Here is an 18,958-nt window from a genome sequence, read left to right as displayed (position 1 = left end):
TTAAAGTGTTGAATATGTGTATTATGGATGCTAAGAAAATGAGTAGTGAGACAACAAGTTCATAACTACAATCAAAGAAAAAATCATTAGACCTCCCTTGGCTTCTTCAGTTTCTTGTTCATTTTAATGCCTGATACAACTAAAGGTTCATTACCTGAAGAACACAATGAACATGACAAAAAATGCAGCTGATTCCATAATACTTGTCTTACTATGTCTTATTTGACATCCTCCGGCTTCATTGGATTCCCTGGTATATCAGAGTATTTTGTGTCCTATCTGACATGCTTAAGCTTCATTGTATTCCTAGGGTATCTAAGAGGACATTTCATGTCATCAGCAGCACTGCACATGCAAAGGCCTTGAGTAGCTAGCAAAGGATGAGCTCTCACATAACGCCTAAAACTGAAGAATTATGTGAAGCCACAAAGGCAGCCATCTTGGTCCTTCTGGAAATTGGCATGAGTGAGAGACAGGTAGCGTAGAAACTGAAGATCTCCAAGACAGCCGTTCATTACACCAAGAAAAAACAAGTCCAACATGGTTCTACCAAACTGCTAGCTGGTCATGGCAGGAAACATCTTTCTACCCACCAGATGACCGTCACTCATCCGTTCCTGTGTCAGGAATCATCCTCAGACCTCTAGGGACCTTAAAATGTGTGGACACTGTGGAGAAATAGGACTTGACTGTTGATGATTGGACAAAGGCTCTCTTCAATGATGACTCCAATTTTCACTTGATGCCCACTCCAGACAACTTAGGCCCCATCCACACGAAGACAAGCCGAGGTCTAAACGCATAAGTTTCTTGCCGAATCTGCATATCATCCACATGAAGACGGCGTTTTGGGGGTCTGTGGACGATCATTTTTGAAACCAGGTTCCAGAGTGGAAAGATTTTGAAATGCCGTATACGCAGCTCCGTGTTTACTGACTATCCGCTACTTTTAAGATACGCTTGCATCATAGTTTCGTATCTTCATTGACAGGCATGCGCAGTTTCATAACTTTATTGACACGCATGCGCCACACGCGGCAACGACAACAACAACAATGGCGGCGTACAGTGTAGCAAATGTGCTGATGAAGCTAGTGACCCTACTATCCCTGTTGCAGCAAAATCTCCTTCTTCTCAAACACCACGGAGTTGAACAAACAATTATCGAGGACACATTTTCACACTTCCTGGCTTGGTCTCTGTTTACAACTTTTGCCGCAAGTGCGCATGCCCACTGTTTTTTCTTCTGTTTGCGCGTGTTTCCGTCATATCGTTACAGCGCCCCTAGAGGTCTGACATGTGTTTTACAGTGTTTCCATGCGTATCGAGTGCATTCATGTAGATGCACACATTTTCTGAGACGCCTTTGTCTTAATGGCGATTGTTTTTGAAACTGTTAAGCATTTTGTCTTCGTGTGGATGAGGCCTTACAGGTTAGGAGGAAGCCTGGAGAAGTTCTAAACCAGACTGTCTGCCCCTACAGTAAAACATGGGGGTGGATCAGTAACCATCTGAGGTAGTTTCAGTCTGGATGGAACAGGGATAATGAACCAGGTCATGTACAACACTACTCTAGAAAACAGTCTTCTTCCATCAGCTGGAAAACTCTTTCCTGCTTCCAATGACTGGATTTTCCAACAAGACAATGCCCCTTGCCACACGACAAGGTCAGTTAAAGCCTGAATGGAGAACCAGAACACTGGAACCACGCCTTGGCTGCTCAATCTCCAGATCCAATCCAACTGAAAACCTGTGGAAAATCATCAAACACTAAATGTAGAACCACAAGCCCAAAAACAAAGCAGATTAGTTAGAATTCATGCAACAGGAATGGGTTGCTGTGACAGCAGAACAATGTCAGAAGTTGGTAGAGAGCATGCCAAAATGAATGGCTGCAGACATCAGAAACAATGGTTATGGATCAGTACTAACTCCTGTGTGGATCATGGGACTAGAACAGACAGAAAAGAAAACATGGAATCCTAAAAACTGTTTTTTGGCACAACGATGCTATAGCTATTGATGGAAGAACTGAAGTCATTTTGACTATTATCAAGAAAACCATGGAAATGTCTGATATCAGCTCTGAAATTAATCTTTCGAGTTATTTTTGTTTTTGTCATTATATTTGTCCAAACAAATGTACCTTTAGTGGTACCAGGAATTAAAATGAACAAGAAATTGAGGAAAACAAGGGTGGTCTTACATTTATTTCCATGCGTGTATGTTCACATTTTAGAAGTAGGCGATGCCATACCTACAATTTTTTTTAGTGATGAAAACTAATAGCTTAGTGTATATACAGTGGGTACAGAAACTATTCAGACCCCTTGAAATTTTTCACTCTCTGTGTCATTGCAGCCATTTGCCAAAATCAAAAAAGTTCATTTTATTTCTCATTAATGTACACTCAGCACCCCATCTTGACAGAAAAAAAACAGAAATGTGGCTGGACGGCCAGGTCTAGGAAGAGTTGTGGTCGTCCCAAACTTCTTCCATTTGAGGATTATGGAGGCCACTGTGCTCTGAGGAACCTTGAGTGCTGCAGAAATTCTTTTGTAACCTTGTCCAGATCTGTGCTTTGCCACAATTCTGTCTCTGAGCTCCTTGGGCAGTTCCTTCCACCTCATGATTCTCATTTGCTCTGACATGCACTGTGAGTTGTAAGGTCTTATATAGACAGGTGTGTGCCTTTCCTAATCAAGTCCAATCAGTTTAATTAAACACAGCTGGACTCCAATAAAGAAGCAGAACCATCTGGAGGAGGATCAGAAGAAATGGACAGCATGTGAGTTAAATATGAATGTCTCTGCAAAGGGTCTGAATACTTCTGACCATGTGATATTTCAGTTTTTATTTTTTAATACATTTGCAAAAATTCCTACATTTCTGTTCATTTCTGTCAAGATGGGGTGCTGAGTGTACATTAATGAGAAATAAAATGAACTTTTTTGATTTTGGCAAATGGCTGCAATGACACAGAGTGAAAAATTTCCGTACCCACTGTACATCACAAAGATGATTGTCTATTTAGATGTCTGCACAACTGTGGGAACATGAGGCATGACATCTACAGAAAGACATGCAAAGCAGCCTCTGCATGCAGCATTTGCAGGTGCCTTACAGCCAGTCTTAAATTTGCACATGACAAGATCTGGCAAGTCCTTTGAAATAGTGGCAGTTGTAGTGTAGACATGAGTTGGTGGAGAGTCTGGGGAACCCTTCTGCCATCCCCATAGAGACGGCAAAATTGTCACATGGTGTTGGACAAGTGCCTTGCCCCATACATGTCCACTCTAAAGAGAAACATGATTCATGATACCAAGGCCCTCCATTATTCTTAGCCATATTTATATTATGTCCCTACACATTTTTTTCTTACCTGATAAGCTACTTGAAGGAGGTGCTGATGGAGTGCATCACTGCTTGGTGGAATGTGGTGAAAATCTTTTCCTTTGTGAAAGAAGAGGGAGAGTTGTGCAGCATCCACAGTTGAGATGTTGTCCTCAGATACACCACAGAGCATCGGGACAAATCTCTGGAGCATGGGTGTCTGACCTGGACTACGGTAGCTGATTGTTTGTCTGAGGACTTTCATTGCATGCTAAGCTATAATGGTAGTCAACTCTGTGAACAGTGGCAACATGTATGATTTTGATGGGTGAAGTAGCATCTGTAATGCTACAGCATTTCTGCAGCTTTTGTGCCACATGGCAGGATTTTAACTCATCACCTGCACTACATAGTGACTCGCACCACTTCAGGAGGGTCCTGGATCTTATCTACAGCTTTTTTTAAAAAACATGATTGCAATCACTGTCATCTTCCCCCTGGACAGAGCTCTATCCCATTTGGAGAATCCTGCAAGTACTGCTAGAGTCATGTTCTTTGATTTCTCCAGTGTTTTTAATACGATTCAGCCGGTTCTTCTGAGGGACAAGCTGGAGGTCACAGGGGTGGATCACCATCTCTTGGGCAGGATAATGGACTACCTCACAGACAGACCACAGGTTGTGAGGACACAGGACTGTGAGTCTGACATGGTGGTCTGCAGCACAGGGGCCCCACAGGGAATGGTCTTGGCTCTGTTTGTTTTCACCCGGTACACTGCAGACTTCATGGACCACTCAACCAGCTGTCATCTGCACAAGTTCTCTGATGACTCTGCAGTTGTCGGTCTCATCTCAGATGATGATGATTGGGAGTACAGAGAACTGAACCAGGACTTTGTGGACTGATGCCAGTGGAACTGCCTCCAGATCAACTCAGGAAAGACGAGAGAACTGGTGGTGGACTTCCACAGGTGCAGTCACACACCCCCACCATTGGTGAACATCCAGGTCATGAACATGGAGAGAGTGGACTCATACAAGTACCTGGGTGTTCACCTGAACAATAAACTGGACTGGTCAGACCACACTTTAGAAGAAGGGTCAAACCAGACTCTGTCTAATGAGGACACTGCTGTCTTTTGGGGTGTAGGGGACACTCCTGAAGACTTTTTATGACTCTGTGGACTCTGTGGTTTTGTCAGCAGCATAACAGCTGCTGACCAAAGGAGACTTGATCGGCTGATCAAGACGGCCTGCCCTGTCCCGGGGAGCCCCCTGAATCCAGTGTAGGTGGTGGGAGAAAGGAGAATGTTAGCCAAGCTAATATCCCTGCTGGACAGCATCTTCCACCCCATGCATGACACACTGAGGCCACTGGAGAGCTCCTTTAGTGACAGACTGATTATCCCAGGTGTGTGAAGGAGCGTTACTGCAGGTCCTTCCTTCATGCTGGTATCAGACTTTCCAACAGACCACACACATACACTTAATAACAGTTAGCAAACTGTCATATGCAATAAGCTAAAGTGCAATTCATTTGTGTATATATGTATAATATTGAAGTTAACTAGCTAGCAAAATGTAGGCTATGGGCTTGCTTTAATAGTGAAGCTAAGTAGTTGGTAGCTAGCTAGCTATAATGTAGCTAACTATTTATTAACTAGCTAGTTATTAATGATCAAACCTTAAAAAATATTTTCTATTCAATGAGAAAGGCAAACAAACCTCAAAGTGTCAACCTGTCACTTTGGACCTTCAACAGCTGCTACAGCTGTTACAATCCCTGGTGCATCTGAGCATGTGCTACTCCTGACTAGTTGAAATCTCATGCTACTTAGGACAAATGTAATGTACAGAAGTAATTTGCACTGCTTAAATAAAAAAAACTTTTTGAAGGAAACGATAAGTAAAGTCACTCTGATGACACAATTTTTATGTATAATGTGCATATTTACCCCCAGTTGTCATGGTAAAGTAAAAGCTGTTGGTAATTTAAACTTGAAACCCGTTTTAAAGGATTCCTTGACCCCAAAAATGTACACTTTGACACCAAGGTTGTCATTATATCTATAACAGAAGCAAAGATATGGGCTCTTGAGGATTTTTGGCACATTGTTGGCCATTTTGGAAAAAATATGTTTATTTCCAATACAAAGGGTGATCTCACTTGTATCTTAGGATAAATTTATTTGTATGATCCTAAGGTACTTCCACAACAAAGGGGACCTTTGCATCATGACTTGAAGTCAAAAGCCTATTTTTTGGGCTTATCCTCCCTACTACTACTGGGCTGAAGTGTGGAGCAGAAGTTTGTAAGCAACAAAAATATTCAACGGTAATTTTTTTTAAAAAATGGCAAATTTACTGGTCGCACATGTGCGAGTAGATGAAAAATTTACTTGCACTCACTCAAATTTTGGTCGCAAAGTGCATTTAGCCGCAATCTGGAGCCCTGTTTTAGACGGGCTCTTGTGATCAGCTGATTTCTACACAGCAGCAAACTGTTCTGATGCTGATTTCCATCAGACTTGATGTCAAATGGAGGCTGAACCATGAAAACAGCTCTGCGGTCTGGACTGCCAAGCAGGATCTGAGCTCATGGAGGAACTGCAGCTTTACTGTCGAGTCATTTTGTTTTCTGAACAAGAATTTCCTTCAGGTTGAATCATTTTCTGTCTGAATCAAAGAGAACCAAAGTTCCACTCACTCAGCTTCTTCCTCTGCAGCTCTCTGCTGTGTGGACCAGGTCTGAGAGAAAATCCTCCTCTGTGTCTGCAGGCTGCCGTCACTCTAAGACACAAAGAGCAAAGATCAGCTGCTGCACTTCTACTATCAGTCCAGCAGATGGAGTCATGGAGCTGCAGAGACTCACAGAGAAACCGAAAGTAAAAAAGACACGAAGCAGTTTGTATTCTGAAGAAACAAAGAAACATCAGCAGCTGATCAAACTGATTGCAGTCAATCAATAACCTAATAATCATATTGATCCATATTTAAACAGCAGTGATCCAAAGTTTGTGGTGAAATAAGAAGTGAACATTTAGAAACATGACAGAGCAGAAACAAACAGCAACATTACTGAAGTTAAAGCAGCAAACAAAGCAAACTTACACTTTATTCAAAGCTCTGAAGAAGAAGAAAGTTTCCAGTCCACTCCTGGACGCTCAAAAACAACGAACTGTTCACTGGAACCAGTCAGGACTCCACCTATGAGGAAGCAGCAGGCAGAGTTTCACAATAAGAGCATATTTTACAGGCTGATTCTGACTGATTTCATGTCACGGATTATTTCAACATTCAACCTTGATAGATAGATAGATAGATTAAACCTTTATTAATCCTGGGGGGGGATTTACAGTGTACAGCAGCAAATACAACATTTGAATAAAAAAGAGAGAGCAGCACACAATGCACACAGTGCATTTATATAAATAAAAATATTTTCTTCAGAAGTCTGTGTAGGTTCTCATTCATCCAGGTCATGGTTATCCAAAGCAGTTTAAATCAATTCACTGGACTTTAAGAAGGTTCCTTGAAGACGTTTCACCTCTCATCCAAGAGGCTTCTTCAGTTCTGGTGGTGGTTGGTGTTGCCTCAGCTTTTAAACCTCTGTGAGGTGTGTCCAGGGCTATTATTCCAATGACCAATACCAAAACTCATCTGACTACTCAACGATGGTCGTTGTATCGGTGGGGGTCGTTGAAATGCACAGATGTCACTGAGCCCTCGTGTGCTAATGGTGGTCATTAGCATGAGTCTGCTGAGTAGTAAATTGGCAAAAGATGCTGTCACAGAACCCCCCCCCCCCCCCCCGTTCAGAGATGGCTTCTCTACTTTGACATGGATGGCTTCTTTCACTCCTCCCTCAACCATCTGTCCTCCCTGTCCAAAATCTGAACATTGGTGTCCTGAAACGAGTGTCCTTCTTCCTTAAGGTGAAGGAAGACTGCTGAATCCTGTCCTGAGGAACTGGCTCTCCTGTGTTGAGCCATGTGCTTGTTAAGTGGCTGTTTGGTTTCCCCTATGTAGAGATCTGAGCATTCCTCGCTGCATTTAACTCCATACACCAGGTTGCTCTTCTGGCTGTGTGGTGTGGGGTCTTTTGGGTGGACCGGTCTTTGCCTGAGGGTGTTATTTGGCTTCAAAAAGACAGGGATCTGGTGTTTGTTGAAAATCCTCCTCAGTTTTTCAGACACACCAGACACATATGGGATCACTATATTGTTTCGCCTGCTCTCCTTCTCTTCCGTCTTCAGTGGGCTGTTCTTTCTGGATCTTGTGTGAGCCTTCACAAAGGTCCAGTCAGTGTATCCACAAGTTTTCAGTGCCCCTTTCAGGTGTTTGTGTTCTTTTTCCTGGCCTTGGGTACTTGTGGGTAACTTGTCAGCCCTGTGTTGCAGGGTCCTGATGACTCCTAGCTTGTGCTTCAGTGGATGGTGAGAGTCAAAAAGCAGGTACTGGTCTGTGTGTGTTGGTTTCCTGTATACCCCAACACTCAGACTTCTGTCCTCTTCTATGCAGACCTCACAATCCAAAAAGGGTAAAATTTTGTCTTGTACATCCTCTCTGGTGAACTTGATGTTGCTGTCCACAGAGTTGATGTGTTCAGTGAAAATGTGCACCTCATGAATTCTGAACTTGACCCATGGTGTCGTCCACGTATCGGAACCAGTGGCAATAACATGGATGTGCCATGGGCTCGCCAGTGTCTCCTATTGTGGCCAATCTATACATGGAAGAAGTGGAACACAGGGCCCTGACCTTGTTCAACGGAGAAACACCGAGCCACTGGTATGTGTGTATATATATATATATATATATATATATATATATATATGTATATATATATATATATATATACATATATATTATTTTTGATATATATATATATATATATATATACATATATATATATATATATATACCGGTATATATATATTTCTACATATTAAAATATATATTTCTTATATATATATATATATATATATATATATATATATATATATATATATATATATATATATATGTTGTTGTTTTTTTATTGCTGAAAATATATTTAAGTAAATCACAGATGATCAAGCAGGAACTGTCTATAAGACTCGGTCACACGATGCTGTAAACTAATTTCCCTTCACTTTTTTCATTAGCTGCTGAATCACAAAGAAACTTCTTCAACAGGAACTGTGTTCAGCTGCTGACCATCAAATGACTCAAACACATGCAGACACTAAATGGAGGACATGATGAACAGCTGTTTGTCCTGACTTTACAGCTGCAGTTAAAGTGCAGTGAAGGAGGAGCTTTCATCTGTTAACAGAATTTACCAAGTTTACCAGAAAAAGCTGCTGTTCTTAACTTTTTGAGGAGCTTCACATGGAGACAATGAGCTGTATCTCAACCTTCATTTAAGAGGAACTGAAGCTTAAATACGAAACCACCAGTTTCCTGTTCAAGCTTAAGCAGAGAACAGCCAAACTCGACCACACAGCTCAGCAAGTTTTAAATCTTTCTTTCTCCTTTTTTTCTACAAATAAAACATTGAACTTGAACTACTATTCCCAGAGCCTGAGTCTGATGTCCAGTTCCTCAGAGACTGAAACAAGACGTCTGGAATCTGCTGCCAAAGGAGCTCAACAAAGTCTGAATATAGACTCTGAACACGTTTATATGGACACATTTCAGTCTCAGTTAGAAAGCTTCAAACATTTCTTAAAACATGTTTTATTTTGTCATACTGGGTGACTGAATCCAAGTTAGAGGGGAAAATGTTCAACTTCCTGTAGTGATTCTGTAACCAGAATAAAGTTGAAACCATCCCAGTAATGTTTCAGTCAAGATAACAGCTCACATAGAAACCAACACCACCCATCTGCTGCAGGAAATGATGTTTGGATCGGCTGTCAGATGTGTTTCCATCCTAACAGCCACTAAAACAGACGTTCATCTGCTGCTCTACACAATCATGAACCTCCTCAGATCTCTGAGCTTTTCTCCACAGAGTCCTCCTCCTCATAGAGCTGAACTGAGCCCAACAACCACCTGCAGCTCATGTCTGACTGTTTCCACAACCTGCTGCTTCTGTGCTCAACGACTGCTTACAATTAGTCACCAGCTGAACTCATTTATTGTCAGCGCTCACACAGTTCATGTGGTCAACATGAAGCTGCTCTTCAGCTCCTTTCTGCAGCAGTCATTTCTGTTCTGTTTCCACCTGATGATTTACTGCCCCCCACTGGTCAGACTCAGTCAGTACAGCTCTCTGCAGACAGTAACATTATTGCACAGCTGCTGCAGCATCGAAATGCTGCCGTCCAGTTTGATTATGAAACCGTACATGAGACCACAGACGTTATTAAACTGATAAAAACTGAGATTGTTCTTCATAATCAGAGACATTTCTGCTCTCCAGTGGTCACATTGAGTCACTACAACAGCACATCACACAAAGGCTGCATTCTGAGTTTCATACTTCTTATTTTTACTTTAAGTACCACAGCTGTCCTTCCAAAGTACTTATTGTACTGTGTAGTATGAGTACATTTAGTTCATACTACTTAGTCATAATAACGTATCTTTAATTTTGAACGTTGCATTCATTAATGTAAAATGAGTCGTCATCTGTCAACGTGGCTCAAGTTTCTTCATACTGCAGGAGGATTGTGGCCAGATAAGTGTACCGGCTTCTGTATTGCAAAATCTAACCAGATATTGAAGGACATCTGGGTATTTTGGTGTCCTACATTTGACATTTTGTGTAGTAGGGCACACTAAATCTTTTCTGACATATTATACAGTATAGTATATTATAATGCTTTAATGCAGACGTCCCACTGATTGACCTCAAAGACGCAACTTTAGCTTCATTTAAAAAATATTTCAACTCACCCATGATCAGAGAAAATTTAAAACATGATTAAAAACATGTCAGTATGGGAAACGGTGTGTTTTATAATTTGCTAAGAGTGCATATTAAAGGGGACATATTATGCAAATCTCACTTTGTGAAAGTTTTCTTATAGTAGTGTGTGTTGCAGATAGCCTCATTAAGAGGTTTGAATTTGAAAACTGTCTGTTTCCTCCCTGTCTAGCTACACCACATTCTGTGAAAATGCCTGCTCAAATGGCTGAGTTTGAGTTGGGTCCGCTTATGACGAAATAAGCGGATTTAACTCCTCCCCCTGACTGCGCCCCCCCCTACCGGCATGGCCGCACTGTCCTACCAGCGTGCATTGTCCTGGGTGAGGGAGGGGTTTCTGGAGTGGCGGTTCCCTCACAGCGCCACTCTTCTCTCGTTTCCCGGAGCTCGGCTTCTCAGTGCGGGCGCCGGGCAGGCTCGTGTGAAGTGACCAGGCTCATGGCACCGGTAGCAGCCATCTGGAGAGCGGCGGCAGTGGCGCCGGGCAGCTCCCCGCTCTCGGCTGGCGGTGGCCGGCGGCTGGCTGCCGGAGCATCTCAATGTCGCACTGAGCGGCGACTTAAGGCAGGAACGACGAGGGATCTTGCAGTTAACACACCAGGGCTTTATTGTCACCACCACAATAAGCACTCAGGAAGTCACGCCCACTGTGCCGGCTCGCAGGCCGAGGTCATTCCCCCAACAACCCCCCTGAGTTTTCGAACTGGTATGGCTGAACTACTGCGTCCCGACGAGCCATGGCTTCACAGTCAACATTAGCGCGTAGTACTGCTAGCATAAGCCGCGTCCTCTCCCAGAAAGGGGAGGGGGAGGGGGCGTGGACAGATGCATTCATTTGCATACCTGGAAGCAGGCCCAGAAACAGCTTGTTCTGAGGAGGGCTGGTGAGAGTGACTTTTTTGACCGCTGAAACTCCGAACAAAGGATGATTTTGGGGCGAACAAACTTAAATACTATGTTTTTGGGCTTCTGACCTACTGAAAAATAGCATAATACGGGACCTTTAAAGAGTTGTATTGGTTCTGAGGAATAGGAAGGTCAAGAGCATCATTACCACGGTGTGACTGTAATGTAACAAAGCAGAAAAGTCCAGAATCAATAAGAAGGAGCTTATGCTTTATTTTACTTATTACTCATGTGTTTGAATGCAAGGATGATCAGGACATAAAGTGATTGATAATCAAAGTACAGACAGTTATTGATAATAAAAATACAGACAGTTTTTGACATAAGCCATAATCAGTAAAGAACATGAGCTTGTTGTATGTGCAGTCTCTAATCTTGCTTTGCAGCGGTGAAGTCATTCCTACGTGAGCGATAATGACAAAACATCAGCTGTGACAGAGGACAGCGGACCAACGCAGCACCGGAAGGGGCGGCCAGCCTTGATAGATAGCTATACACACTGTTAGAGTATAAGAAGACTGGGTCAGGAACAGTTAGCAGTCTGATTCCATCTGAACTGACTGAACACTTGTTGTTGGTTAGGGACAGAGGATTCAGGCCCAGAGCTCTGTATCGCACATTCAATTTTGCTGTAATAAATACTTGTTTTGATTCTAAGAAGATTTCTTTTTATTTTTAGAGTTTTATCTGTAGAACAAAAATAGTTCCAACACAAAATACAGGGAGGTCAGATATGAGTATCGTCTGAGACAAATGTAAGTTCCCATACAGCTCTCATCTTCTTCTTCAAAGCCAGCATCCAACAGGTAACAGTCCCATTTCTTCCAAACTTCTTTCTCTTTGTTTCTTTGTAGATGAAGGTTATAAGTCCTGATCTCCATGGAGGTCTGTGGCTGACAGTTCTGATAAAACAGATTCATAGTTGGGGGGGTCTCTCTGCAACCAGCATTTGTCCCATTGTTTGAATCTATGATCAAACAGTGTTGGGGTAAAGTGTGGATCATAAGCCATCCAGCTCATCATTTTCACCTCTCGAGTTTAAACCTTGTAATTTCCTCTATTATATATACAGGGTGTCCCAAAAAATGTATACACACTTTAAATAATTGTAAACTAGGTGTTTATTATAATTCGTTTGATTCTAAACATGTAAAAGAATTTACAAACATCATTCTATTGTTTTGTCACCGCCTGTTCTCAAACCAATGTCCGTTCTGGTCCAGACACTGCCGACAACATGAAGTGATGGAATAGCACACATCATGAAACAATCCCTTGGGATTTGCGTGCATTCACATTCAATGGTTGCTCTCAATTCAATGACTGTTGCAGGTCTCATTGGTAGACTTTGTCTTTTAGATATCCCCATAAAAAGAAGTCTAGTGGTGTGAGGTTAGTTAGTCATCAGCTGCTAAAGGTGTAGACATTTTTTTGGGACACTCTGTATACTGACATTCAGACATCAGTTTTTTATGCAGTCTGTATTTTTCTACATTTAGGGCACATGAGACTCAGGATCTGGGAAAAATATTTACAGTTTGAAGTTTTATCTCAGTGGTCCCCAAACTACGGCCCGCCTCAACATTTGGCCCGGCCTCCTGAACAACACCAGAGACACATTATGATTTTTTTTTCAGTCTGGCCACGCGATCAAGACTAATACACGCATAGAACATGACATTCTACTGGAACCTACAAAAGGATTCAGTGTTTCCTCTAGGATTATTTTCTGTAGGCGGCAGGCTCCCCGCTTGCTCCCCCATAGATATACATAGAAAGGCTAGATGGCTGATCGGACTTTCGCCGGCGTCATCACCGGTCGGCCATCTTACCTAGGGGGACTGTTCTGGAGCGCTCTATAGTAGTGGATGGAAGGTGAGCGACCTACACAAACAAAAATACACTTAACTTGCTGAATTCTTGATGGATTTACAAACGGTTTTGTTTATTAAAAACCTTAATAACGTGGCTATGATTCAGGCCACGCAGACCTGTTGAAATTGCAGTTTTTCTTTTCGAAAATCGCTGCATAGTTGTGTGTTTGTTACAACCATTTGCAAGGCTGCAATCTGGGAGTTTCAATTATTATACAGGTTTCCGTGAGACCAATAATAATTTTGTGACAACAACATATTTTGTCTAAATGACAATTTGTGTGGATGCAGTTGGGCATTAGCTAGCAAAGAAACAAGAGGTTGTGAATGAGACATGTGAGCCACTTGGACTATTACAAAGTAACCTGGACTTAATTCTATACAGGTGGGAAAGGCATAATTACTCCTTCGTTTTAACATGATTTCCAAGCTGTTTCATTAGTGAAATATATCCTAGATTTAGATTCATTGTGATACAGTAACTGGCTGGTGGACTAATCGGACTAATGGCAAAAATGGAATAAGACAAAAAAAATAAATGCACAAAAGGTCAGAGTCATTCACAAGTATGGTATAAAACATTTATTCAAATACAACAGTGTCTCTGAATATGAAAATATAGATTAATACACATACAAATACGTTGCAGACTCTCATACATAAGTTTGTGTGCCCTCATGCTGCGGTTGTACTGATGACCACTGATCACCCCATTGATGGATCCTGGGGCAACAACTTCTGACTCAACGAGTATATCTTGCAATCCTGCATCACCAAACCTTTTTCCTAAAATACCTAGGAAAGACATACATGTATGAAACTCACCTAGTCGAATCACTAGCCGCTTCATGAAATCGTCATTTTTCCAGCGGATTTGTTGAGCTTTGGCATATATAGCTTGGTCAAAAACTAATACTACCTGGTCCAGTTCTAGCTGATCAGCAACTGCAACACTTCTCTTCAGAATTGTGTTAACAGTTGGCATCTCTGTCGGTGAAGCCTCAATGACTGGAAGATAATACAATGCTGACTTTTGCAAAGTCGCATTACATTGAAGCATTGTATGGAAACCTGTCCAGCTTGGCACTGTGCATGCTTCAGCATCTGCATGCTTCAATAAAACATATGCCAGTTCAGTTGTGGCAGCCGACACAGTATTCAACCTGTATGTTTCTGCCTGCAATGGAACACTTCACACATCAGACAGATTTAAATTGTCAGCGGTGGGAGGCCGGGGCATGTCATACCAGGAGAGTCACTGAGCAGGGGCGCCGCCAGGAATTTTGGGCCCCATGAAAAAAAATTAAATTGGGCCCCCTCTGTGCTGCTGCGCTACCGTTGTTACCACATCTCTAGGACCTAACTGTCCCATCAAAGCTTTACATGACTCTAATTAAAGGCTTGCAACTGTCTTTCTTCTTGTAGTTCTATACTAGTACTAGCAAGATTTACTACTGGTGATTTGTATCATCCAGTACAGACAGAAGGTTATTTGTTTATTCATAAATCATTTCATAATGCTCATGATGTGATAAAAAATAATTTGTTGGAATTTATGTCATTAATGAATATTTCATTTTCTTTTTGTAATGGTGAAAAGAGCAAGATGGACAGAAATCCTCACAGACTCCATGCAATGATACTAACTGACATGCCAATGTCATTAGCACAGTGTTGCTCACCTTCTTCACTGGGGCAGGGAGGGGTGATGGTATGGGGAGACTGGGGTGCTGCTGACTCATCATCATCAGCTGCTAAAAGGGGCAGGGGCAGTGATTTAATATGAATACCTTCCTAAACGTTTCCCTGCACTGACTAAATGTTGATAAAATGTAAGCTAACACTAATCTATAGCTAGTTGGTTTATTTCACCATGGACATTAGCCTAAACCAACAGGCTAAATTCACAGACTACAGGCTACTCACCTTTCTTATTGAAAAACTGGCTCAGAGATCGTACGCCTTTCTTTTCTCTCTCCTCTCTCTCTTTCCTTTCCTTCCTCTTCTGGTAACCAGATTTTTGTTTTTTTGACAACATTGTGGCCACACAGCAGCGACGTCTGTTTGGCACATCTCCTGTCTGATTGCAATTAAGCACCGTCAGTGAGTGACGCTAAAGCGGACCAAACCATTTCACGCAGATACAGGGGGGTGGTCAGTCTATATAGATGTTTACTTTTTGTCAATGGATATTCAACTTTTAGTGCAATAAAAACATAGTGAATATGAACTGTATTATATTTGAAACACACAATAGTAAAATACTGTGCTTAATATTAAGTTTAATAATTTAATTTTTTTCTACATATTTTTTGGGGGCCCTGTCATCCATGGGCCCTTGGAATTGTCCTAACTTTTCACCCCTATACGGCGCCCCTGTCACTGAGAACCCTCTTTAAGATCAAGCCTGCACTGTACAGTGTCCTTGTGACATCAGGAGTATTCTGTCCAGATGTTGTGCTAGCCATATGTTCTCTGTCACTTTCAGTTTGGCTTTCAGCTTGGCTTACCTCAGTGGACTCAGTAGATGTACCTGACTGCGGAGGTATCTTTTGTAATAGTCTATCAGCTGACAGTGTCTCAACAAAAACAAGTTCACTGATGTTTCTCTTGGCAGGGCAGTGGAAAGTGAGCTGCGGGAAGTCACAGTCAGCCGCCTCTTCAGTAGATCCTGCCTGAAACACAAAAAATATGAGGAAAGATGAGTATGTGTGTGCGCACGCACGTGTGTGTTTACATAAACATACGTGTATACCCTTTTTTTCTGAGAATAAGTCAATAACAATTAACCTTGTAGTATTTACTTTTTTGGTTTACAAGAACCGTGAGAGAGACACATGATATTTGGGTTACCTGTATTCTGAAGCATCAAGATGTCCACGAATGTCTTTCGTAGCTTGTCCATTCGCAGCACTTCCTGGTCAACTATAATCCCTTGACGGATGACAGTCTCACAGAAGAAACTGTAGCTGTCAGTGAATGGTGTTTCAGTTCTGAAAAACACATGCACACACACACAAACCATGTGTAAACTGTTGCAGCCATGTCATATTTACATAATCATCCAATCAAGATTATCTAAGCTTGTCTATTCTGCCAATTTTTCCTGAATAAAATTATCAGATAGGTTTTTGGAACTACAGTTAAACAAACTAAAGACTATGTTGTTTGTCAATGCCACATTTTGAAATGTACAATGTGTAATAAAATGTTAATGCATTGTAATAACTCACGCTTCATCTGGGGTTGCAGTACTTGTTTCCATAGGCCTTGACAAAAACTTTGTGTACTGTGTGTAACAGGTCCTGTGGTACCGCACCTCCAGGGCCACACAGTCCGTTTCTTTAATGTGCAAAAGCACGCTGGTGTCCTCCTTCAGCTCAACAGCCTTCTGCAACTGGAGAAAGCCACTGTCTAACGCAGGTTCTGTAAGTTTCCCACCGTTTCCGTGTAAAGTCCTGCACGTCTTCGCCCTGGACATCTGTGAGATGCATATAGCATCGTTTCGATCCTTTTTTAGTAACTTTTGAAGGCGGTTTACTTTTGTTTTCGTGATCTTCGCTGGTCAACGCCATGTTGTTTTTCTGAAACCACAGCAACCGGACTCGGCTCGCTCGGCTCCTATTGGTCCACATGACCAAAAACCGCTGCACGCACTGCAAATCTTAGTCCACCCACGTAAATATCACTACGCCACAGTAAAAAAAAGACAGACACAAAAACGCTAATTATTAGAAAGTGAGTAGAAACTTTTTTTGGGTACTAATTAGCAATAGATATATCTTATAAAGCAGAGTTCATGTAGATCCACGTGAGTGGAACGAAATTCACTTTCTAAGCACTTTTTCCATGTTCCCAATACAGCCTAGTGGACATCACCGTCGAGCCGCCGAGAGGAGAACGCCGCTGCGAGCCGCCGAGCTGAGGGACGGACATCGTTGCTAACCGCCGAGATGGGATGTGAATGCTTCTTCAGTGTTGCTGTGCCAGGTTCTGGACCGTGTTTCTTCATTCTTCATCATCGACAGTCACAGTAAAGAGACAGTGAATCGCCATTTGACACTGGTGAGTGAGAACGGCATTGTTGTCAGTGCCGCCATCGTTCCTTAATTGCATCGCACTCAAGCGTCATTCAGGCCTGCAACGAGGGTTTTGGAGTTACATTTATTGCCGGCTTTTATGTTGTTTTTTGTGGGCCCACATGTTGTGTTAATAGAGGACATTTATTGTGTTTAAGGTTTGAATGCGCTTGGACTGACCCGTCTAGTTGATTTTGCTACTTTTGGAAAGATCTGTAAGGACAGTGAAAGGGTTACAGGATGCTAATTTTACCCTCAGAAAGGGTTAAGAAGTTTGAAGGGTATTGAGAGCTTGTTGAGTTTTGGACTTTAAAGGGAGGTTCCTCCATTTAGTTTTGGAAAACAAGGTTCCCTAATACACTCAAAGGTGTTCAATTTAAGTTCATTTTATCATTTAATTTTATTTCATTTTAGTCTAACAAGCCTATGAGATATTGACGTTGTCAATAAATACCCTAAAATTCATATTTTCCGGTGATTGATTTCATAGTTAATGTCAGAGGGTTTTTCATTGCTGAAAGGTTAAAACACTGCTACACTTTGGTATCTGAATTTCATGGTTTTGAATAGAAAAGCACACTAACATTAGGCTAAACCATCAGGCATATTACATTAAGGAGTATTCCAGGAACAAATTAACCATTAGGTTTAAGCTAAAGAACCCGGGGCGCTGTGTCTTAAGCCAGTGATGCATAGAAAGCGCTACACATGGTTTAGTGTTACTGTTGGTTTGGAGTGAATGTTGAATTGTTTTGTAATTGTGCGCACCTGTTAATAAAGAAACCTTGATGTCATGTTACTGAATGTGTTTATTTAAAAATGTATAATGAAATATATGTAGGGGAGAGCAGGTAAGATGAACGAACCATCCCCTTGATCTTTAAAACTATACACATGAGTTGTCACGAGACCCTAAAATAGGAACACAAACATCATTTCCAACTGGCTGTGAAATTCTTTGACTTTTGTGGTATAATTATTTTTATGCTAAAGCAAATGGACCCAGGTCTAAACTTATACATTATGCATGTTAGTGACATTCAATGTATAGAACTATGTGAATTGTTTAGCAAAAGATCATTGTGAATCATTAAATTAATTAGGTCTTATCAAAACGATGGCCATGGGGCAAGATGAACCAAAAGCCTTGGGGTAAATTGAACCAATATGAATCACAATTCATATATTGTATATACATTATTTGTTCAGTTTAAGTTTAAAATATCATGTGGGTCAACTTACCCCTTTATATTTAATGTATGTATTAATTACAAATATAAAATATCAAACTATTAAATGTTTAACATAAACACTGATGATTTAATTTCACTGTGTGTGTGTGCAGCTATGGCAGGTAATGCTCTACTATCTACTTTTTAAATTTAATATGAAAGTCCATGGTTATAATTATCCGTAAATATGCCATAACATAACTACATCTCTGGCGATTATAACAAATCAAACCGTTTAGAAATTGGTTGAAAGTTGAGCAAGCTCTGGTTAATTAAATAGTACATGCTCCATAGGCTTTAATGTTATCAGTGAGCCAGCAGCCCCTAGGAAAGATGGCCGCCGCATAGCGACATCAGCCCTCATTGGCTCACAGCGTCTATGTATATCTATGGGAAATTAGTTTACAGAATCGAGTGACCGAGTCCCATTTTTTATACAGATTTAATGAATCGTTTCAACTCAAATCACCCAAACTTTTAGACAGTTCCTGTTCCACCATCTGTGATTTATTTGAATAAGATAAGATAAGACAGACTTTATTGATCTCACAAAGGAGAAATTTACTGTTACAGGGCTCTTAGAAACAAATATACAATAAACAATATTTTTATAGCATAA

General features: G+C 41.4%; 1 protein-coding gene across 3 annotated transcripts in view; it reads right to left on the bottom strand.

Moving 5' to 3' along the window:
- The window catches only part of LOC110971983 (NACHT, LRR and PYD domains-containing protein 12-like), a 58,869-nt gene extending 52,325 nt beyond the window's left edge, over nt 1-6,544 (bottom strand). For all 3 annotated transcript variants that reach the window (XM_051937319.1, XM_051937320.1, XM_051937321.1), the window contains exons 1-2: nt 6,444-6,544; nt 6,040-6,122 (exon numbers count right to left, since the gene is read on the bottom strand). The gene's annotated coding sequence lies outside the window, so the exon portion shown is untranslated. The remainder of the gene's footprint in view (nt 1-6,039; nt 6,123-6,443) is intronic.
- Nucleotides 6,545-18,958: the final 12,414 nt, after the last annotated feature.

The sequence above is a fragment of the Acanthochromis polyacanthus genome, chromosome 17 (assembly GCF_021347895.1).
Source record: "Acanthochromis polyacanthus isolate Apoly-LR-REF ecotype Palm Island chromosome 17, KAUST_Apoly_ChrSc, whole genome shotgun sequence".
In the NCBI taxonomy this organism is placed as follows: domain Eukaryota; kingdom Metazoa; phylum Chordata; class Actinopteri; family Pomacentridae; genus Acanthochromis; species Acanthochromis polyacanthus.
Note: the sequence above shows the minus strand (reverse complement) of the source record. Positions and strands in the feature narration are given on the sequence as shown.